Genomic DNA, 24,735 nt, shown 5'->3' on the forward strand with positions numbered 1-24,735 from the left:
TCCAAGTACAAGAAGCTCAGAGGTCACCAAACATTTTATGAAGAAGTAATACCAATTGTTTACATACTCTTTCAAAAAATAAGAGAGGAGGAAATACTTCCAAACTCATTCTACCAGCAATATCCTCATAACAAAACCAGAAAAGGACATAGCCAAGAGAAAACTACAGACCATATCCCTAATGAACACACATGAAGATTCTCAACAAAATACTAGCAAACAGAATCCAACAACACATTATAAAGGTCATTCAAGATGATCAAGTGGGATTCATCCCAGAGATGCAAGGCTAGATCAACATACACAAATTAATAAGTACTATACATCACATCAACAGAATGAGGAAAAAAACACTTAAAATCATTCCACAGATGCAAAAAAAGCATTTGATAAAATCCAGCACCCCTTCATAATAAAAACACACAATAAATTAGATACAGAGGAAATGTACCTCAGCAGAATAAAGACCATATATGACAAAGCCACAGCTAATATACTGAATGGACAAAAACTGGAGGATTTTCCTCTAAGATCTGGAACAAGACAAGGATGCCCACTTTCCAAACCCTTATTATTCAACATAGTGCTGTAAATTCTAGGCAGCACAGTAAGGCAAGAAAAAGCAATAAAGGTATCTAAACTAGAAAGAAGGAAGTCAAACTATCCCTATTTGCAGATTACATAATTGTATATATAGAAAACCCTAGAGACTTCTACCAAAAAATTACTGGAACTAATAAATGAATTTAGTAAAATGGCAGGATATAAAATCAACAATCAATAGCATTTCTATACACCAATAACAATTTCATCTTCAGGTATGAAGACAAAATCAAGAAAGTAATCCCATTTACAATAGCTACCAAAAAAAAAAAAAATCTTAGGAGTAACCTTAACCATGGAGGTTAAAGAACTCTACAATGAAAACTATAAAACTTTAGTGAAAGAAATTGAAGAGGACACAAATAAATGGAAGAATATCCCCTGTTCATGGCTTGGAATAATTAATATCATCAAGATTACCATAGATTCAATGCAATCCCTACCAAAATACCAGTGATGTTCTTTACTGAAATAGAAAAAAACTGTCTTAAAATTTGTATGGAATCACAAGACTCCATATTTGAAAAGCAATCTTATGCAAAAAGAACAAAGTTGGTGGCATAACACTACCTGACTTCAAAATATACTATAAAGCTATAATAACCAAAACAGCATGGTCCTGACATATAAATATAGACAAATATACCAATGGAACAGAACAGAAAGCCCAGAAATAAACCTACACATTTACAGCCACCTGATTTTTGACAATATTGTCAAAAATATACACTGGGGAAATAATAGCCTGTTCAATAAATAATGTTGGGGAAACTGGATATCCACATGCAGAAAATTGAAACTAGACCCCTATCTCTTACCATACACAAAAGTCAACTCAAAATGGATTAAAGACCTAAATTTAAGACCCCAAACTATGAAACTACTAGAAGAAAACATAGGGGAAACACTACACAAAGTGGGAATGGGCAGTACTTTTTTAAACAAGACAACAAAGGCACAGGCAACTAAAGCAAAGATAGAGAAATGGAACTACATCAGACTAAAAAGCTTCCACACTGCAAAGGACCAACAATCAACACATGTATTGAAACAACACACTGTATCCCACAAATACGTATGAATAAACATTAAAATTAAAAATAAAAAACCAAACTTTTCACTTTGTAATGAGAGGAGTTGGACTTCCTTTCTCTCCACATTTAAATTCTCTGATCTTTGATGACAATTAAAAATTATTTTTAGCCCCATGAACATGTTTGAGAGATATGTGGTACACAATGGCTTACCAGTAGAGTGGATCCAGATTGTGTGATGCTGAAGTTTACACAATTTGGGGTTCCTTCTCTGAGAAAAAGTGTGCAGAAGTACAATATTTGGAATGTGACACACAGAGCTTTTTGTTTTTGTTTTTCCCCAATTGAATTGAAATGTTTTTACTTTTATAAACATTACAAAAACATGTGACCACACGACCATGTAAATGCATTACTGTGACTGTTGTCTGCAAACTGCCCACAACAGACGCCTTTTGCATGTTTGGTGCCTGGGCTGAGATGAGTTAAAGGTTAGTACCTTGGGGTTGAATGCCCCCCAAAACTTAATCCCCACCATAACTGTTGAAGGTGGGAAATACTATTATGGTAATTGAAAAGTGGGGCCTTGAAGAAGTGATTAGATAGTGAGGACCCTACCATTGTGAATGGTTTAATGGTGGTCATGGGCATGGTTCTGAGTGCTTTAAAAGGAGAGCACATGAGGATGTATCTCTTTCTACTCCACCATCTGCCATGTGAGACCCCTGCATCACTGTCACCACCACCAAGACCTTCACCAGATGTGTTCCCTGGACTTTGGACTTTCCAGCCTCTGAAACAGTAAGCAATAAATTTCATTTTCTTACAAATTACCCAGTTCCAGGTATTTTGTTATAAGCAACAGAAACAAACTAATACAGTTAGACTGAACTGACATTATCTCCTGCTAAGCATACATACAGCCTCTTCACAAGTCATGGGCTTCTGTACAGCATGTGACTTCAGGCTGGTCGAACTTCTCACAGGAAGCTCAGTGCTCGAGAATGAGCATCACTTTGAACCATGTAGATGCTACAGGGTCTTACGTGACCTAACCTAAGAAGTTCTAGTGTCCTGCTTTAATTACACTTTTTTGGTAAAGCTGACACATGCCCACCAGAGTCAAGGGAAAGAAATACAGCCCTCACTTCTCACTGAAAGGAGTGTCAAAGAATTTGTGCTTATGTGTTCAAACAACCACAGGGGTCCAGTTAGGGACAAATCGTACTAAAGACTATGCACGTGTAGAAAATCTTTTTTATTGTTTTTGTATGGTCTGGTCTGAGTCCTCATCATGTAGCCCCTTGCAAATCTCAGTTCTCTGAGAAATAATTTCTAATTGACTGGTTCTATTCTTGAGATACTGAAATTATTGTATGGTCATGGAACTGAGCTGGGAATGCAGTAAATGAGAAGTCATTAAAAAGTCTGATTCAGCAGCCCTTGGACAGACATCAAGTCAATTTTTCTACAAGCAATGCTGAAAGCTCAAATGGCTAAATTATTGATGCCAAAATGCTCCACTCATCCTAACAATGATATTAGTCTCTTAACAGATTCCTGTATCATAGATTTTTGCCTCCCCAGAGAAGGAAAAAAAGTTGCTCAACTGAAATGTCCAGTCCATCAATTAGGAGATGAGGAAAGTGGGGGTGCAGTGGGACATTTCTACAAAACTAGTTTATGATTTTTGCTCCAGTAAGACTTTGAAGCTATCTATCTGTCTGTCTATCTATCTATCTATCTATCTATCTATCTATCTATCTATCTATCTATCTATCTATCTATCTATCTATCTATCTATCTATCTATCTATCTATCTATCTATCTATCTATCTATCTATCTATCTATCTATCTATCTATCTATCTATCTATCTATCTATCTATCTATCTATCTATCTATCTATCTATCTATCTATCTATCTATCTATCTATCTATCTATCTATCTATCTATCTATCTATCTATCTATCTATCTATCTATCTATCTATCTATCTATCTATCTATCTATCTATCTATCTATCTATCTATCATCTACCTACATACCTACCCACCTATCATTTATCTAGAGACAGAGGAACAGAGACAAAGTATATGTGCATTCATGCATGTGCCAAAAACAATAAAAAATTTAGAGTAAATATTTAAAATAGAATAGTTTTTGTCCATGATATGAGCATGTCTATTTTTTTTTATTTTGGTGAAAAACACATAATATAAAATTTACTATCTTAATGAATTTAAGTGTACAGTACAGTAGTGCTAACTATATACATATTGTTGTTCAACAAAGCTTTCAAAATTTTTCATCTTGCAAAACTGAAACTCTGTGCATTGAATGGCAACTCTCCTATTCCCTTCCCCCCAGTTCTGGCAACTACCATTCTAGTGTTTCTAAGAGTTTGACTATTTTAGATATCTTGTCTAAGTGGAATTATGCAATAGTTGTCTTTTTAGTGACTGGCTTATTCCCTTAGCATAAGGGATTAAGATTCATCCACGTTGTAGCTTATGATAGGATTTCCATCTCTTTTGGGGCTGAATAATATTCCATTGTAAATATATATCGTGTTTTCTTTACCTATTCATCTGTTGGTAAACATTTAGGTTTCGGATTTGGTCTTTAAAATTTTGATCTTGTGACAACACTGCAATACATGTAGTGAATTTTTTTGTTTTGTATTCTTTTAAATTTAGTTTTATTATACATATTTAAGGTGAACGTGATGTTTTGATATATATACATAGTGAAATGGTGACTACAGTCAAGTAAATTAACATATCTATAACCTTCCATATTATTACTTTGTGTGTGTGTGTGTGTGTGTGTGTGTGTGTGGTAAGAGCATCTGAAATCTACTCTCAGCAAATTTTCAGTAAACAATACAATGTTTTTAACTCTAGTTCCCATGGTGCACATTACATCTCTGGACTCATTTATCCTACATAACTGCAACTTTGTACCCTTTGACCTACTTCTCCCTATTTCCTCCTCCTCCCTGCACCTGGTAACCACCTTTCTACTCTCTGTTTCTATATATTTGACATTTTGGGGTTTTTTTTAGATTCTGCATAAAAGTGAGATCATACAGTATATTTCTTTCTGTGTCTGACTTAGCATAATACACTCCCAGTTTATTCATGTTGTTGCAAATGGCAGTATCTTTTTTTTAAAGGCTGGATAATATTTTGTTATTATAATATTCAATATATAACCACAATTTCTTTATTCATTCATCCATTGGTGAACACTTAGACTGTTTCCATATCTTGGCTATTGTGAATAACACTGCAATGAATGTAAGCACAAACATGTCTAAGAAGTGCTGATTTCATCTCCTTTGAATATACACCCAGTGGAGTAATTGCTAGTTCTATTTTTAACTTTTTGATAAAACTTCATACTGTTTTCCATAAGGTATGCACCAATTCACATTACCACCAACAGTGTACAAGGGTTCTCTTCAAACTTGTTATATCTTGTCTTTTTTATAATAGCTATCCTAATAAGTTGGAAGTAGTATTTTGTGGTTTTTATTTTCATTTCCCTGATAGTGATACTCGGCACCTTTTCATATATCTGTTGCCCATATTTATATCTTCTTTGGAAAAATGTCTATTCAGGTTCTTTGCCCATTTTAAAATCAGATGATGATGATGATGATGATGATGATTTGCTATTGAGTTGTGTGAGTTCCTTATTATTTTGAATATTTGTTCCTTATAAGATACATGGTTTGCAAATATTTTCTCCCAAAGTACAGGCTGCCTTTTCATCTTGATTGTTTTCTTTGCTTTGCTAGGGCCTGCTTCCTAGATGGCTATTTTTTCACTGTAACCTCAGGTGGTGGAAGGAGAGAGGGATCTCTCTGAGATCTTATGAAAGCATAAGAATGCTAATCGCGTTCACGACAGCTCTGACATTATGACCTAATCGCTTCCCAAAGGGCCTACCTCTTAATATCATTACTATGGGGGTTAGGATTTCAGCACAAATCTGGGGGACACAAACATTCAGACTATAGCTATTCTGGAGAATGATCTGTGTATGCTTGAGAAAAATGTGTATTCTGCTCTTGTTAGATGGAGTGTTCTGTATATGTCTGTCAGGTTCAATTAGTGTATAGTATTGTTCAAGTCTTCAGTTTTTTACTGATTATCTGTCTTGTTGACCTATTCACTATTGACAGTGGGTATTAAAATCTACTATTACTGTGTTACTGTCTATTTCTATCCTCAATTCTGTCAATTTGCTTCATATGCTGTGCTGTGCTGCTGTTAAGTGCATATATATTTGTAATTGTTATATCTTCCTGGTGAATTGACCCTTTTATTATTATATAATGTCCTTCTTTGTTTCTTGTGACAGTTTTTGGTTTAACGTCTTTTATCTGATATAAGTATGGCCACATTGTTCTCTTTTGGTTACCATTTTCATACAATATCTTTTTTCACTTTTTCACTTTCAACCTATGTATGTTGTTTTATCTAAGTAAGTGTCTTGTAGACAGCATTGTCTGAAGGTGGACCAAGGGCGGACTGTCCACTCAACAGGAAGGGAATCTCAAGGCCAAACAATGAAATAGGCCATTCTGTGTAGTAAAGCAAAGAACTTTATTACAGGACAACTTAACTTACAGAGTGATGGATCAAGCAGATGGTGACCCAAATGCACATGCCATGCTTCTCTACAGTATCTAGGATGAGCTCAGGTTTATATAGGCAGCTCATATGTAAGCTTAACGTAACTAGTTCCAAATATTGGTGCAGGTGGCCAAGGCAGTTTATTATCACACCGGTACTTAATCTTTCTTTCTTCAGTCAGCAGGTTATTCCTATCTGTTGTTCTAACTACCCTTCCCGTAGTTACTGTATAACTTTATAGGAAGGGCCTACATGGAGTCAGTTATGCTCACAGTTCCACAGAGCATATATTTGGATCTTATTTTTTAACCCATTAAGCCACTCTCTGGTTTTTGTTGGTAAATTTAATGCATTTACATTTAAAGTGATTACTGATAGGAAAGGACTTATTATTGCCATTTTGTTACTTGTTTTCTGTATATCATAATTATTTCATTTTCATTTCCTCTTCTGCTGTGTTCCTTTGTGTTTCATTAACTTTCTTGTACTGACATGTTTTGATTTATTTCTGATTTTCTTTTGCTCATCTCCTATAGGTATTTTCTTTGCAGTTATGATGGGGATTACATAAAACGTAGCAATCTTTTCTAAACTGATAAATTAATTTAAATTGCATATAACAACTTTACTGTTCTACATCTCCCCCACCACACGTTTTATGTTATCAGTGTCAAAAACTGCATCTTCTTATAATTTGTAGCAGCCATTAACGTAGTTTTATAGTTATACCTATTTTCATCTTTTGTCTTTTAAATTCTGTATCTGAATTAAAAATGTTTTACACACCACCTTTACATTATGACAGGATACTTTATCTAAATATTTCCTTTACTAGAGAGCTTTATATTTTTATATATTTTTGTGTTGTTGACTAGCAACATTTTGTTTCAACTTGAAGAATTCCATTTAGCAGCTCTCGTTGTACAGGACTACTGGTGATGAATTCTTTCAGCTTTTGTTTATGTGGAAAGGTCTTTTTTTTTTTTTCTCTTTCATTTCTGAAGGACAATTTTGCTGGATCTAGTATCCTTGGATGGCAGGTTTTTAAATTTTATATTTTTCTTTTAGCACTTTGAATGTATCATCCCACTTCATCTGGCCTGTAATGTTTCTGCTGAGAAAACCAATGATAACTGCATGGGAACTCCTTTTATAAATTTATATATGATGAGCTGCTTTTCTCTTGCTTCTTTCAAGATTCTTTCTTTGTCTTTGACTTTTCACCATTTGATTATAATGTATCTTGGTGAGGGCCTCCCGGAATTCATGAGAACTTGAGCCCTTTGAGCTTCCTGAATTTGAATGCACATTTCTTTCCTCAGATTCAGAAATTTTTTGGCCATTATTTCTTCAAATAAGCTCTCTGACCCTTTTTATATTCTCCTTCTAGAACTCCCATAAGGTATATATTGGTTTGCTTGCTGGTATCCCATAAATTTATTAGGCTTTCTTTACTTTTCTTCATTTTTTTTTTCTTTTTCTCCCTCTGACTTGATGATTTCAAATGACCTGTCTTTGCATTTGCTGATTCCTTATTCTGCTTTATCAAGGCTGCTGTTGAACATTTCTAGTATATTTTCAAATTCAATTATTGTATTCTTCAGCTCCAAAATTTCTGCTTGGTTCTTTTGTATAGTTTTTATGTCTTTGTTGATATTCTTTTTTTGTTTATGCATAGTTTTTCTGATTTCATTTGCTTGTCTGTTTCTTCTCTTGTAGCAAACTGAGCTTAAGATGGTATTTTTAATTCTTTGCCAGGTAATTCATAGACCTCTATTTTTTTTATAACTTGTTTCTAGAGATTTATTTTGTTTCTTTGATTGGACTGTATTTCCCTGTTGTGTGTGTCTGTGTATGTGTGTGTGTGATTTTTTGTCGTGATTTGAGCATTCGAAAAACAGTCAACTCTCCCAGTTTTATGAACTGGCTTTGTACAGAGTAAGAACTTTACAATTATTATGGCTAGAGATTCTGGAGACCTCTCAACCCTTTGATGAGGATATGTCTTCTCTGGGCTTGTGCATACAATTTCACAATTAGAAAGGTTTGTGGTTTCTTTTTCATTTTTGTTTTTTTTTTCCTCAGGGGCTGTAACACCTCCCTCCCTCTGGTGTCTGACTGGGCTACTGCAGGTTCTCTGGTGCTGCAACAAGCCGCAGAGCTCTTTTGTTCTCTGTGGCTCTTGGGCATTGAAATTATGCCAGTTCTGTCAGCATGTCAGGTGAGAAATAACTGTCACAACATTTAATGTAAGTTCCACACATGTCTTTCTTTCCCAAGAAAGAAATAGTGAGTTACGCTTTTTCTCCTAATTGTGATGAGCCTTGTGGGCTCAGATAAGGTTGAAATGAAACCACTTCTCTTACTGGTTTCAATTAGGCTGTTGAGCTTGCTTGGGATACTATGACCTCTTAACTGCTGTCTGGAGTTCTCATAAAGGTTTTTCAGACTGCATATTGTTATTAAGTTAATGTCTCTGTGAGGGAACAAGTTCTAGGGCATCCTTTTCTGTCACCTGAATGCCACTCCTCTCTAATTTTATTTTCACCATGTAGACTGGCAATTGCTCAATAAGCATTTATTGGCTAGCTTATCTTTTTATCTTTTTCCCACTGACTTGCAATGCTACTTTTGTAAGTTCCCATAAATGCACAGGCATTTTTCAGGGCAATTCATTTCATTCCTTCCACCAATTTGTCTATTCCTCAACCAATGTCACAGTTTTAATTACTGAAGCAGAATACTGAGCCATGATCTCTGTTAGAGTACATCCTCCCAGTATATTATTCTTCATGTTGTCTTAAATTGCTATTGCTTTATATTAATTTAAAATTACTTAGTAAAATTCTTCAAAAAAATTTCTTGAAATTCTGATTGAAATTGCATTGAGTTAACTGATTAATTTTGGTGGGCATTGTCATCCTGACAATACTGAGTGCCCATCTGGCCATTTACTCAGAAGATTTTCTTTTTGCCCTTCAAAAGCTATTTGTAATTTTCTCCATAGAGGTTTTACACTTCTGTTGTTCAATTTATTCCTGAGTACGGTATAACTCTTGTTGCTACTGCAAACTATATCTTAATTTTTCTATTGCAGATATTAAGTGGTTTTTACCAATGTATGGGAATACTATTGATTCATTGATTGATTTTAAACCAAACCAATGACATTTTTGCTCAGTTTTATAACCATTTTGATATCTTATTTTTAATATACTGGTGTCTCAAAACCTAGAAGTGACTTGGGCCCCTTTCAACTTCTGAGAGAACTTAGATTAGCCTGTCACAAAATAAAGCAATACAGCAAGCCAGTGACAAAGAAAGTATAAAGGAATGAGATCCAAATGTCTCTGTTTAGTTAACTCAGAGGCTTTTGGTATCTATTCGTGGCAGAAGTTCTCAAACTTTAGTGTACTTCAGTGCCACCCATAGAGATGCTGATGCAGTAGGTCTGGAATTAGGTCCTGGAACATGTATTTTTAAGTCAACCAGTTGATTCTCATTAAGATGATTGTTGGACAACACTTGAATAAAGAGTGATCTATGGCATCTGCTAGCCAGGGGAATCTGCTGCAATGTGATTGATGGCATCTTGATTATGACTTTTGCTAAGGATTTTTACTTGGTATGCTGCCCTGTGAACTCTTGCTATGAATTAGGGAAGTCTGTCTTTTGAGATTAAAAGTGTGGTCAGTTTGTTTACTGTGTCTCCTTGTCAGCCAAGTCCTGCTTATCCTCAGTGTTAGCAGCTGTAGTCAATGCATTTCAGAGTTTCTTAAGTTTTCTGCTAAAATTGTTGGCTGTAAGCTAATTAGCTGGTTTGCAGGGCCAGGAGCTACAGTAGTATAATTACACCCCTAAGCAAGAAAATAAAGCCTGACCTACTTGTAAGGTCAACTTTGATCTTAATGGTGTGATGAGCCTCAATAAACCAAGATGAAAGGAAAAGAAAAAGTCCAAATGGTAAAATACACACACACACACACACACACATTCAAAACCCATAGAAACATATATATATTATATACATAATATATATTATATATATTTTATATACTCAAAAACCATAGAAAAAAAAAATATATATATATACATACATAAGATATCTTTCTTACTATGGCCTTTGAAAGTAAAAATATTTTATTTTTTGAACCTTTCCTTCATAAATTCAGGAAAACAGGTAGTGGGTTGTCTAAAAGCTCTGAACAAAATTCCCCCTGGTTGTTCAAAGTGAAGAATGACATCAACCCGACTTGACAGTGGACAAAGAGGAACATAAATCAGGGATTCACAAATCCTTGTTCCATAAATTATATTTGAAATCTCTTTTCAGTATATGGGTTTAGTAAATAAAATGGTTTATTTGGGCAGTTTTGCTTCTTTGGTAACTTTTAGAGTAAATGGTCATCTCTTCTTTTGGGATGTTCTTATTTCTGGTTTCTAAAGTTCTCAGAAAAAAAAATGAAAGGAAGCTAATATTTATTGAATTCCTAAAATATGCCAGGCTCTATATTAGGCACGATCCCATCTATTATCCTTGACTTAATCTTCACAAAAACCTAATGGAATGATACTACTACAATCTCCATGAAGAGACTGAAACTCAGAGACTCACTGACTTGTCCAAAGCCTCAAAGGTAGTAAATTGAGCCACAAATGAACCTAAGACCCTCCAATGTAAGGCACAAATTTTTCATGTGTTGCATCCCATTGTACTTTTAGATTAGGGCACAAGCCAGCTTGGAAAACATTTGTAAAGAGACTTGATCCAAATCTATATTTCTTGATACCAAAAATGTACATTGGGGAAAGGACAGCACCTTCTGCAAATGGTGCTGGGAAAAATGGATATCTGTGTGTAGAAGAATGAAACTAGACTGGTACATCTTGCCATATACCAAGATCAACTCAAAATGGATTAAAGAGTTAAATATTAGACCTGAAAATATAAAACTTCTAGAAGAAAACGTAGGGGAAACACTTCAGGATATAAGACTGGGCAAAGACTCTATTAATAAGACCTCAAAAGCACAAGCAACCAAAGAAATAATAAACATATGGGATTATATCAAGCTAAAAAGCTTCTGCACAGTAAAGGAAACAATCAAGAGTGAAAAGACAACCTATAGAATGGGAAAAAACATTTGCATCCATAAAGGGATTAATATCCAGAATATACAAGCAATGCAAACAACAGTAATAAAACACAAATAATCCAAGTAATAAACGGGCAAAAGTGCTGAATAGACATTTCTCAAAGGAAGACATACAAATGGTGAAGAGGTACATGAAAACATGCTCAACATCACTAATCTTCAGGGAAATTCAAAACAAAACCACACTGAGATATCATTTCACCCCAGTTAGACTGGCCATTATAAAAAATAACAGAGAATAACAAACTTTGACTAGGATGTGGAGAAAGGGAAACCCTTATACACTGTTAATGGGACTGTAAATTAGTACAGCCATTACAGAAAACAATATGGAGGTTTCTCAAACAACTACAGATAGAAGTACCATATGATCCAGCAATCCCACGGCTGGGTATACACCCAAACAATGAAAATCATCATGTTGAAGGGATACCCGCACTCCCATGTTTATAGCCCAAATATGAAACTGACAGACGACTGGACAAAGAAAATGTGGTATATATACACAATGGAAGACTACTCTGCCATTGTGAAAAAGAAATTCTGCCATTTGCAGCAGCATGGATGAGCTGGGAGAAAGTTATGTTTAAGTGAAGCAAGTCAGGTACAAAAAGAAATACTGCATGTCCTCACTCAGAAGTGGGAGCTAAAAATGAATGAAAGAAAAAGAAAGAAAGAATCACAATAATATGTTGAGCTTTCAAAAGAAAAGAACAGAACTGTGGTGATAGAGGTGAGAAAAGGGGAGAGAGAAGGGGGTTAGTGAGAAATTAGTTAATGGACACTAGAAATGATTATGTTTTGTAATGATGAACATGCTAATTTCCTGATTTGATGCAGGTACTGATATTCAACTCTGTACCCCACAAATATGTATAATCAATTATACTTTAATAAATAAATAAATAAATAAGAGAATTCTTTGAATTGTGAATGAATATATGTATTTCTGTGTATGGCATGAGTGGTTCCCTTTGGGCTATTTTTATAGACTTACCAAGTATTAGTTAATTCTCTTCTACCTTTAAAGGTACTTAGGTAAAAGTCTGTGAGAAGCACTGTTCTAAACTATTCCCTGGGTTGTAAAATAAAACCCAGACACCTAAGAAACTATAACAAGAGGCCAGATGGAACCACTGAAATAGGTTTTACTTTTCTAAAGGACCTAAGAAATGCAAATAACTCATTTAAACAACTGCATGTGAACTGGTTTATACCAATTCTTCTCTAATTGGATATGTACTTCCATTTAATGGGAGTCAGAAAGAAGGATTAATATTTGGATATTTGGTGAGTGCTGTCCTCAGAAATAAAAGTAAGCAGCAGAAGTTAAAGGGAAGTTTCTTGCTACCAGTGTGCATGAGATAAAAATAATAAACCACAGCTGTAAGAACTTTGTAAAATGAATGAAGTTTTGTAACTTCTTAATATTTGAGACTTTGATTTCTTTAGCTATTTCTTCACAGTAATTAGTGAGAAAACTTGTAAAAGACAAAAGATCTAGGCACTGGTACAGCCTATTCTACAGTAGCTTCAAAAAAAATTCTGATCCTTACAGATGAGAGTTTCTACTGCGAGGGAATGTCTAATGATGCTCTCATTGGAAATAGCTCAGCTTCTAGCTCCTGCCTAAAGGGCTTAGGATGAACAAGCTGTACTGTTTTCATACAAAGGAGAATATACTTTTCAATAACTTTATAAGCCTAAGAACTTTTTGCAAGTCATTACAAAGCCCCAAGTAAGGATCATATGCTGGTGCAGACAGGTGGGAAATTAGTGAGGACCCAGAAGAAGATCAGTGATTCTGTGCTGAATATAATCACTCAGCGTATGCTAACCACAAAGGTAGAAAATACAGAGTTCTCTTTTTGTTTTCTTCAAATATCTCGAGTTGAAGAACCCCTCCAGGTATTGTTATAGATTATTTGACCTGCTTCTGGTGCTGGTATAAAGAGCAAAACATAACAACCAATAATCCTTCAAAATGTTGCTCTAATGAGCTTATTTCTGCCTGGTCATGTGGTACTTTTCTTCAAGGTAGAAAGAAAATGAGAAATTACAAAGTGTGCCTGTCCCCAACATTTCAGAATAGAATCCCAAGAGATAGAATAGCTCAGGTCAATGCTAAGGAAGGTAGGAAAGCAGGCTGTGTCTCTGAGGTAAGATTTCAGAAAGGAAAACAAATCCCACGGAGTTGTCCTGAATCTAAAAAGTGACCTTGTGGGCCTAACAACAGAGTAGCCATTGGGGGTTCTAGACACATTAAAGTCAGCCAAATAAACATTGAGGGATTTTGAAAGACAAATTTAGGTAAGTCAAATATTGATACTTTTTACAATGCTGAAATAAAGTATTCACAGAATCTTTGAGGTCATCTTATGCAGATTCTCACCAATGAGTTCAGTTTTTCTTTTTGTTTCACGCTGACAAAAAGTGGGGGCAGATCGAAAATTTGTTCAGTCAGCAATTACTGAGTAAGGAACCCATTACCTGTCTTGGGTCAAATGCTTATCTCTGAACCAGTGAATTGTAATGAGGAAAGTGAGGGTCACAATGTGTAAACTTAACTTTGATCATAAGAATGAGTGTGAGGTGAGGGAAGGAGGCATTTCCTGGGTATTGCTGAGAAAGCATCTCTATAAGCAACCAATTCAGCACATATGATTTTTCAGATGTCCACATGACTGAATTTTCTATCATTGCTTTATCATCTTTGTAAACCTGGTTCCTAAGACTATGCAAATAATCTATTGAATGCTCAAAAAGTGTTGGTTGAGTGAATTAATTTTCTTGTGCCAATTTCATAATCTGCATTTCAAAGATAACATGTGTTCTTTATCTGGTCTTGCGTTTATAGTGGATTCTCAAAAACAATAGCATTTTGTCTTCTCTCTACTCTTCCTTCCCTCAATGATCTCATCCCTTTCCATGACTGCAAATGTGTTGATGACTCCTAGATGTGTATCTCAGGGAAGATCTCCTCCTGGAGCATAACAGAATAATGAAAAGTGTTTGAATGAGGATGTGGAAGAGAAGTTTGGCAAAGGGCAAAATTCTTGGCAAGAACATTTGCTACACCTTACATCAACTGGTAGTAGCTGCTCAGATCACTACACTGAGAAGGATTCTATTTCTGCATGTAGGCTCTGGATCAGTGGTAGCAGTAAGGATCGGGATCAGTTGGGCGATATGTTTGAACCACTCAGTTGTCATCTCCAGCAAAAAAGCTGTGCAGAGAGAGACAAGCCAGCAGAAGAGAATAAGATAGGAAAATTAGGAGGAGAATTAAGGTAGATCGAGTCAAGGAAAAACACTCTTATGGCAAAAGGGAAGCTAATCGTATAAAATACCTAATAGGTATCAAGTATTATAAGGTCAAAATAGATGTCTTTTAAAAAAAAATTATTATGAATATTCATGAGATACAAAGCTGATTGTCACCCCTCATGGCATGATGTGAGGGCCAGATTCATACTGGCAGCATACCTATTACCACAAATTGCTTTTGTACCTTGTGTCCCCCACCCAATTATCCCCACCTCCTTTCCCCCCTCTTTACCCACCCTCCACTCCACTTTGTAGTCCAAAGAATGTTCTCTCCTTCTGCAAGACCAATGCACTACTGTGGTCTTTCTTTCCTTCCTTCTCTCTCTCTTAGCTCCCACATATGAATGAGCACATGCAGTATTTATCCCTCTGTGCTTTGCTTATTTCACTCAACATAAGTTTCTCCAGGTTCATCCATGTTGTTGCAAATGGTAGTATTTCATTCTTTTTTATGGGAGAATAGTATTCCATGGTGTGAATATACCACAGTTTCCTTATCCAATCATCCACTGATGGACATTTAGGTTGGTTCCATGTCTTGGCTATTGTAAACAGAGCTGCAATGAACATGGGAATGCAGGAATCTCTTCGACATGATGATTTCCAGTCCTCTGGGTACATACCCAGAAGTGGGATTGCTGGATCATATGGAAGATCTATCTGTAGTTGTTTGAGAAAACTCCGTACTGTTTTCCATAGAGGTTGTACTAATTTACAGTCCCACCAACAGTGTAGGAGTGTTCCTTTCTCTCCACACCCTTGCCAGCATTTGTTATTCAGTATTTTTGATTATAGCCAGTCTAACTGGGGTGAGGTGATATCTCAATGTAGTTTTAATTTGTATTTCCCTGATGACTAGTGATGTTGAGCATTTTTTCATGTACCTATTGGCCATTTGTATGTCTTCCTTTGAAAAATGTCTATTCCACTCCTTTGCCCATTTTTTAATAGGGTCATTTGGTTTTTTACTTTGTAACTGCTTGAGTTCCTTGTATATTATGGATATTAGTCCCTTGTCTGATGCCTAGTTAGCAAAAATGTTCTCCCACTCTGTAGGCTGTCATTTCACTCTGTTGTTTCCTTTGCTGTGCAGAAGCTTTTTAGTTTGATATAGTCCCATTTGTTTATATTTTCTTTTGCTGCTTGTGCTTTTGGGCTCATGTCCATAAAACCTGTGCCCAGACCTGGTTGCTGAAGGGTTTCACATATATTTTCCTTTCTAACTTTACAGTTTCAGGTCTTATACTTAAGTCTTTAATCCATTTTGAGTTGAGTTTAGTGTTTGGTGAAAGATGCATATTTGGTTTCATTCTTCTGCATATGGATATCCAATTTTCCCAACCCCACTGGTTGAAGATGCAATCTTTTCCCCAATATAGATTTTTGTTGTCTTTGTCCAATATCAGATGGCTATAAGCCTGAGGGATGACTTCTGGGTTCTCAATTCTGCTCCACTGGTCTGCGTGTCTATTTTTATACCAGTAGCATGCTGTTTTAGTTACAATAGCTTTGTAGTATAATTTGAAGTCAGGTAGAGTTATGCCTCTGGCTCTATTTTTTTTTTTTTTTGCTCAGGATTGCTTTGGCTATTCTGGGTCTTTTGTTCTTCCATATGAAAGGTAAGATTCTTTTTTCCATTTCTATGAAGAATGTCATTGATATTTTGATGGGGATTGCATTGAATCTGTAGATCGCTTTGGGTGGTATAGACATTTTCACAATGTTAATTCTTCCAATCCAAGAGCATTGAATATCTTTCCATCTTTTTGTGTCTTCTCCAATTTCTTTCAGAAGTGGGTTGTTGAGGAGTTCTGGTCAAGATGGCAGAATAGACAATCCACAGTGTCACTCTCTCCCACAAATCAACCAATGTACGACTATAAAAATGTAACATCAGCCAAGCTGGGGCCACTGGAGCTCAGGGGAAGAGGAGAGACCTACAGAGTTCATGAAGGTGGGAGAAACCACGATGAGAGAAAGAAAAAACTGCTCTGAGCATTTCTGGCCATGGCCACTTTAAGGCTACAGCTGCTGAGCACATGGAGGGGGAGCTGGCAGAAGCCGCAGCTGTGCCCTTCAGATGGAGTTACTTGGAGGTGGCAGGGGAGAAAAGGACCTTGGTGGCCCCCAGGACAGCAAGACCACTAATAGTTTTCCCATGGACCCACACAGGAGTGAGAGGCCAGAACAGCTGATAAAGGGGAGCCATTCAGAGGTCAGTGAGTCATTGCAAGGGATCAGTGCAGGACCTGCCCCATGAGAAGTGTTTGGAGCACAGGAGGTGGGAGAGACAGGCCCACCAGGAGAGCACTGGGACACAGCAAGGACAGCTGATCTGTCCCCCCAATCAGCACAGGACCACTCAGAGACTAGTCAGGATGCAGAATTGCTTAGGTGCAGTTTGATGAAAAAACTCAGGCCCAGATCAGAGTTTCTGCACAACCCAGGTCTCTGGAGAGCTGGAAATACCTATAAGGTCAACCATTAAACCCTGAGCTGCACATAAAGCTCTCCCTAGGGAAACAGCAGCAAAGCAGGAATTTAGCTCAATCACACAGCTCAAGTACTGGTTCCCACAGGAAGTTCCCCCATTTTAGAAGTAAGCAAAGGACAAAAAATTAGTTCTGGCCCAGGCACACCACCAAGGCCTTCGGGCCCACCAAGAGACATGAGGAATGGAGCCACAGACCAGACCCTTCTCCCACAACCAGGCACAAGATGCCAGCACCTTCAAACCCACCCAGGGACCCGAGGCATGGATCTGTGGACTGGACACTCCCCACAACCAGGCACACCACCAGCACAAAGGAGCATGCCAAAAACATCACCTCCATGTGGGTGGCCCACCACAGCCACCACAATAACCATGGCTGCCACAAAAACAGCTAGACACCACAACCACCACGCAGATGGTCCACCAGACACTGGAGTGCATTGACACAAGGAGAGTCACCAGCAGAGATAAAGAAAAGAAGAGGATGTCTCTCTCCACAAAACCCATTTCAGAGTGACAGAAGAAGCATCTGCTCTATGATAATATTGTGGGACCTAATCACATCTCTCAGCATTAGACAGATCATCTAGGTGACAAATCAGTGGAGTAACCACTATTCTTTCAGAAGGAGAGAAGAAATCTAGGGTTATTAGAGAGGGTAGGAGGGAGGGAGAGGGGAATGGGGAGAGATTGGACAAGAGGCTTCAAGAATAATTATGATTTGTAACAATATATATGCTAGTAATATTGATTTGATCAACATATGTCAATGTTGAACCCCAAAATATGTATAATCAATTTTGATTCAATAAAAATTTTTTTAAAAAAAGAAGTGGGTTGTTATTCTCATTGTAGCAGTCTTTCACCTCCTTGGTTAAATTGATCCCTAGGTATTTTTATTTTTTTCATGACAATTGTAAATGGGCTTACTTTCTTTATTTCTCTTTCTGTTAGTTCATTATTTGAGTATGGAAATGCAACTGTTTGGGGGGCATTTATTTTGTATCCTGCAATGTTACTGAAGTTATTAACCAGTTCTAGGAGTTTTTGATAGAGTCTTTAGGTTTTTCTATATATAGTATCATGTCATCTACAAATAGAGAAAGTTTGACTTCATCTTTTCCAGTCTGGATTCCCTTCATTTCTTTCTCTTGCCTGATTGCTCTGGGTAGTACTTCCAGTACTATGTTAAATAAAAGTGAGGAGAGTGGGCATCCTTGTCTTGTTCCTGTTCTTAAAGGAAAGGCCCTCAGTTTTTCCCCATTCAGAATGATACTGGCAGTAGGCTTGTCATAAATGGCTTTTATTGTGTTGAGATATCTTCCTTCTATACCTAATTTGTTGAGAGTCTTTATCATGAAGGGATATTGAATTTTGTCAAAAGCCTTTTCAGCATCAAAATAGATGTCTTTTTGTATTGGCAAATAAGTCATTGAGAATATGCACAGCTTTTAGTGGAGTGTCAGTTGTGCAAATGTCATATAAGTACATTGAAAAATAAATGGAAGATAAAAAAATGCAGACAACAATTGTAGTCTATTAAAGGAGCTGCCTATAAATAAGAAGGGAAGGCGATGGCTAGACTGGACCACAAATTTGAGAGAACTGTATCTTTTAGTAGGACAGATGTAATCATGTTTGAAGGCTGTGCAGGAGCAAGGGTTCAAATGGAATATTGTTGGAAATTTGTTTTGGTGTCTTTTTTCTAAATTAGGAAAGAAAATGCTTCCTGAATGCATTATTTCTTTTTAAAACTGTGAAGCCCTAAGTATCTACAAAATCTACGAGAGATTTGAGAAAATGTTCCTTAAGAGTTGGTCCCACATTTCAGGAAATGGGATTGACTAGATCATTAGAGGCTAAATCACTCAGGGAGTCACTCATGTTAATTTATTTTGGAAAGGCTCAAGGAAGAAGTGGCATTTAGTAGGTAGGATTACACTGGTAGAGACAGTTGGCTAAGATAGTGGCTTGGTCATATAACAAGCAAAAAGCAAAAATGCGTAAAATATTTTCAAATTATGATCAGTTTGCTATAAATTGGGAGTAAATGTACAGGATTTGTGGGTGATAAGCCTGGAAATAATTAGAGAAGCTGAATCAATGCAGACTTATGGACTCTGAGGGCTCACATAATTCTCCATCCTGGAATGTGCCCAAACAGCTGTGCTCAGGACCAGCTACTCCAGAAGTTTTAAGTATCAATATCAGTAACAAACATAGGGAGATTGTGATAAAAAGCTATGCATAGGTCAAGTTCATTTCCAAGTTGAATAGATTGAATTTTGAGATAACAGTGAGACATCGAGTCAGAAATGTTTAACAAATATTTGGAAATAAGAGATTGTGCTCATAAAAGGGATTGCATTCTAGTATTAATGAAGGTAAGTGAAACTGAGGATCTATAAGTAAATGTAATGACGAGAGTAAGAGGATGATTACAAAAGCATTGTTCACATACGTAGAATAATGTAACTTCATCCTCTGGTTGAAAGGATCCTGAAATGGTCATATACTGGAATACAAAGCTATCAGAGATGGAAAGTTGTCCATAATACATGAAGTAAGTAGCACAAGCAAGTCTAGAGTACGATCACATTTTTGTAAACACTCACATACACAAACACAAAACATATGTTCATATGTGTTTGTATATGTATAGAAAAATTCTAGAAAATACACTGACAATAATGATTGCCATTCACTCATTCAACACATAATTGTTGACTACCTACCATGTGCCAGGCATTGCGCCACCTGGTGGGAAGGCAATGGTGACTAAGACTGACAAGGTCACTGCTCTTATAGAGCTTCTAATCTAGGGAGAGAGGAAGACTGTATAAAGATGAGCAGGCTATTAAACACTATGATATTACAGGCACTGTACTAAGCACTTCAAATTCTTTATCACATTTACTCTGTTCGATCATTGTAAGAGTTATTATTAGTAGTTTCATTTTATCTATTAGGAAACTGAGGCTCAGAGTTGCTAAGTAACTCATTCAAAGATATGCTTCTGTAAGTGTAAGTGATAAGCTTCCACACCAATATAGCAGAATCATACGTACTAAAAAGACCAAATATTTTGGATTTTTTTTGTAGTAACTTTTGCATTATTTAGGGTCAAGATAAGTAATATAAATAGAAAGACAATAGAGTATAAAAAAGTTTCTTGAACTTATTAATGGTCATGAAAATGCAGATTTAAATTACAATAAACTAGTGTTTCACATCCTGTAGATAGACAAAAAATTGTTTTTAAACAATAGAACCAAATGTCGGTAAGTATTGGAACAATGGGTACTCTCATACACCGCTTGAAGGGAATGTAAATTGGTAAATCCCCTTGGAGAGCAGCTGGCCATGTGTGGTAAAGTTGGAAATGCACATGAGCCAGGATTTCCATTCTTAGGCACAAACCCTAGAGAAATTTTCACATCTGCTAAAAGGAAAATGAACTAGAATCTTCATTGCAACATTGTTTGTAACAGCAAAAAAGTTATAAATAATATAAATATCCATCGATTTTCTAAAAAGGATAAATAAATTTTTTATAATTATATAAGGGAAATGGATTAATAAAATTTTTTCTTAGGTGGGAGATACACAGTTATTCAATATATGATGCAAATCTTTATTACTATACATTTTTAAATAGATTTTGTTTTTAAAATAAGAAAAATAAATTAAGTATTTTTAATTCTCATAACAAGAGAAATGGTGAGCCACCCTTTATCCCCACCTGGGATCCTACTTCCTAAATGCAATCATGTCCAAACTCTTAGCCTTTTCTTTTGAAATTTTTCCCCATGAAAAAAAAGATGCCCAGTACTTGATCCTATATCGAATTTAGAATTGCACACAATGAAGACATCACTAAATCAAGAGTGTGGATTCTCCTTAAGCAAGTGGAGACCATTGCCAGAGTAGTGTTGTGGCTCAGGTTCATCACCAGGTACATTTCAGACCAGTATAGCCCTGGGAATCCATACTGAGTGGCATATGCAACAAACTTCCTGCTAGATTTCAAAGACGGGGCCACATGTGGGAGTGAAGAGGACACCTGCTGACGGTGGTGATAGGAGGGATGGAGAGCAGGTCAGTGTTTGGGAGGTATCAAAGTGAGCCCGACAGAGATGACGGTCCTGAAATGGTAAAGATGAAATACATATAAAAAGGTGGCTTATATTATTACGATAATATGCTCTATAGATTTTGCCTGTCTCCACCCACTTAATGAGAACATGGGTTTGTCTTCTGTGTTCATTAGTTCCTGCTACAGAGTAGGCACTCAACAAATACTTGTTGAGTTAACAAGTGAATAAGTGCAAAAGTAGAGGGAGTGTGGCAAATGTAACAGAATAATTAATACATTGCAACGCCATGGATGGTTTCCCTGGAAATTCTCTTCATGAATATGAATTGAAAACATTTATTCCTCATCCAGCTTGGTGAGCTGCAGGAGAATAAAAGGTGAGCATCCCGTACCTTCCCATTGTTGGGGTCTCAGTGGAAGTCAGGTGTCAAAGGCATGGCTTCACCTCTCTCAGGAAGTTACAGACACAACTTATTTCCCAAAGTGCTCACTGATAAGAACTTATTTAAAATCAGGGGGTGAAGGGGCTACGTCGTGGGAAAACAGAAGGATTCTCTGGGATATGTGTTTTTAAAAGCTGTTACTTAAATCTTCTCCTGTTTATCTCCCCTGAAGAGTCTGTTTGTTTTATCTCTTCCTTTTTCCCGACTCCACACACACTTTGGCTGATATTTTCACACTTGAGAGATTTTCATTATTTATGAGAAGACCTAATGCTGAGGGATTGGCTTAGTGCTCATGACTTTTTCATTAGCATGTTAGTTTTATGTTTTTATGAGAACTCTTGAGAGTTCTCTCCATATTTTGCCAGGTTTTTTTTTTTTTTAATCACCCATCATTCATTGCCAGGATTTAATTAGCAAATGTATTCTTTTGTTTAATCTTGTTTTCTTTCCTCCTCTTTGTGCTTAATTCCAAATAACAGATGCACTATAGTGCTTTTTTCTTTTGGTTCTGATCCCTTGACAACATGACTATAAAGATCCATGAATTCCTTGTTTATGCTTCTTTTGGTTGTGGTCAATATTCCATTATTTCATTGAATACGACAGTATGTTGTGGAAAGAGTGGGAAGTAGAAGTCCTGTTTTTCACGTAGGTTCTGCAATTTACCAGTTCTATGACTTTAGGCAAATCACTCAGACCTTCTGTGCCTTAATTTCTCTATCCATCCAATGAGTAAAATAATGCTGTTCTTATAGAGTCAACTGAGACAAAAGACTGGTAACGTCTTCTGGCCTGGCCTAATGTTGCCCTAATCACTGGTTTGTGTGTGGCAGCCCAGCCATCTCTCAGCATTGCCAGAAATGCTTGCTGTTCAGGGTAGTCACAGTCAAAGTCAGCTCCCTTGGTAGAACCCAATTATTCAGTCATCCTTAAAAAAAAATTATTGAGCACTTATGTGCCTGACACTTTTCGAGGAGTTGCAAATACAGTGGTTAGTCAACTGCACTCACACAGATAAAGTCATTAGCTACCTCATGAGCTTACATTCAAGTCGGCATGAGATTATAGGAAATGGGTAATTTATGTAGAATAGAAAATACATGCAGGTATATTTATATTTATATTGAAGTGATGGTATGTTGGTTACATTGCAAATTGTACATATAAATAAAATCTCAAAAAAACCTTCCCATTCTTATTGTATGCGCATATCTTTTAAAATTCATGGGCATTCAAAAGAAAAACAAGATGGTGTTTAGGGTGGAGGTAGGGGATGCTCACTCCTTAGGCCAGAGCCCAGCCTTAGTAGGTGCTTTCAGTAATAACTCTGATAGGCAGGCTGCTCTCTTATCTCAGATACAGCTGCCACTTTCTCTTCATCCTGATTCCTCTCTTTTTTTGTGTGTGAGAGAAAACATGCTCCCTCTGCCCCATGAATTATTTTTCCTCCACAGTCTCTATCACTCAATCAAGATAAACACCTGTGCTATACTATAAACATCCTCCCTACCTCTCACCCCACACTGGAGATGTATACTTGTATGTGCCCCCAAACAATCCACTTTGGGTTTATTTAATCTTTTTGGCAGAAAGCAAATGCTAGCTCATGCTTGGTTCTTATAATGTGGCATACTGGAGGAAGACACATGGGTGGAAGTTTCTGATCCCACATATACCTCTTAGCAGCTGCATGAGTTTGGCCAGGAGACAGTTCTTCTGTGCCTCAGTTTCTTCATCTGAAAAATGAGATAATAAAACTTCTCATCTCACAATGTTTTTGTGTAAGAGTAAAATTACACAATGCATGTCATGTACTGTCTGGTACAGAATGATCATTCATTCAATCATTGTTAAATAGTAGTATTGTTTCTTGATAGGGTAATTGTCCTTAGTTTTACCATAGTCTTCTAATGGAGAGCTTGGAGGCTCTGAGAGAATGAATAAAGGTTTTTTGGGTAAATGTAAACTTAGATTGGATCATTATTTTATCAATAAGAAGCCACATAATAGATGCAACACTTTGGACCCTGGATCCATGACCCTGGGCAATTTATTTAATTTACTTAATTTCTCTGGAAGATCTTTTATTTGTTCACCAATAGCACAAAGGGTTGGCCTCAGTTCATTTCAAGTTCAAAGTGATCTGAGAAGGAAAAATTACAGAAAAAAAAAAAAACCCAACGATAGTGAGGATTTCAAATTATTCAGAGGTGAAAAATGAATAAGAATCAAATGGGAAAGGTTTTTAATTCACGGGGATAGGAAGATTAGAGAAGAGCGGCTCTTGAGTCATACAAATTGACAAGGCCTATGACCGAAACAAAAAAGGTAGATTGAAAGGCTTCTGGGTCATGAGAACCAAGGACAGATCAATTAGCTCTAAGCATCAATTTCCTGGATTGTTGAGTGGATAAAATGACAATTAATTTTAAAATGCTTTGAAAAAGATAAAAGTGCTTTAAGAAAATGAGGCCATTTTAATGATGAGCAGATATGCTGCTTCAATAACAGATTCTTAAGGATGAAAAAACAGAATTTGATGTTTCATTATTTCCATCAGTGTCTTGTTGGTTTTGGTTTCGGTTGATTTAAGGTGTGGGCTGTATAGTCAGTCATTTTTTGTTTACTGTAAACTTATTATCTAAAACAACTTATTTTGTTTGAATGAATATTCTTCCCCCACTTCTTTTATACAGAATTTTTTACCTTTGCTGTCGTTACAGTATTACAAAAATGTTTTTCAATGCATTCTACAGTATGACTGCTCCTTGCTCTAATCCCATTCTGTAGGTTTAGGAAAACTGGACTTATACTCAAAATAAGTCTCATAATGGTACAAAAAAGGAGTTGGAAAGGGCAATGAAGTCAAATGTCACAGCGCACTGAAAAATCCAAGACACTCAACTAGCTGAAAAAAATTTCATCAATATTTTG

The 24,735-nt window shown here is 36.5% G+C and overlaps 1 long non-coding RNA gene across 1 annotated transcript in view; it reads right to left on the reverse strand.

The window, feature by feature from the left end:
- Positions 1-24,735, reverse strand: part of LOC103592181 — a 65,153-nt gene that overhangs the window by 32,509 nt on the left and 7,909 nt on the right. The window contains exon 2 of the long non-coding RNA XR_550650.1: positions 23,478-23,537. This is a non-coding gene — a long non-coding RNA (uncharacterized LOC103592181). The remainder of the gene's footprint in view (positions 1-23,477; positions 23,538-24,735) is intronic.

The sequence above is a fragment of the Galeopterus variegatus genome, unplaced genomic scaffold (genome assembly GCF_000696425.1).
Source record: "Galeopterus variegatus unplaced genomic scaffold, G_variegatus-3.0.2 Scaffold1104, whole genome shotgun sequence".
NCBI classification, from domain to species: Eukaryota; Metazoa; Chordata; class Mammalia; order Dermoptera; family Cynocephalidae; genus Galeopterus; species Galeopterus variegatus.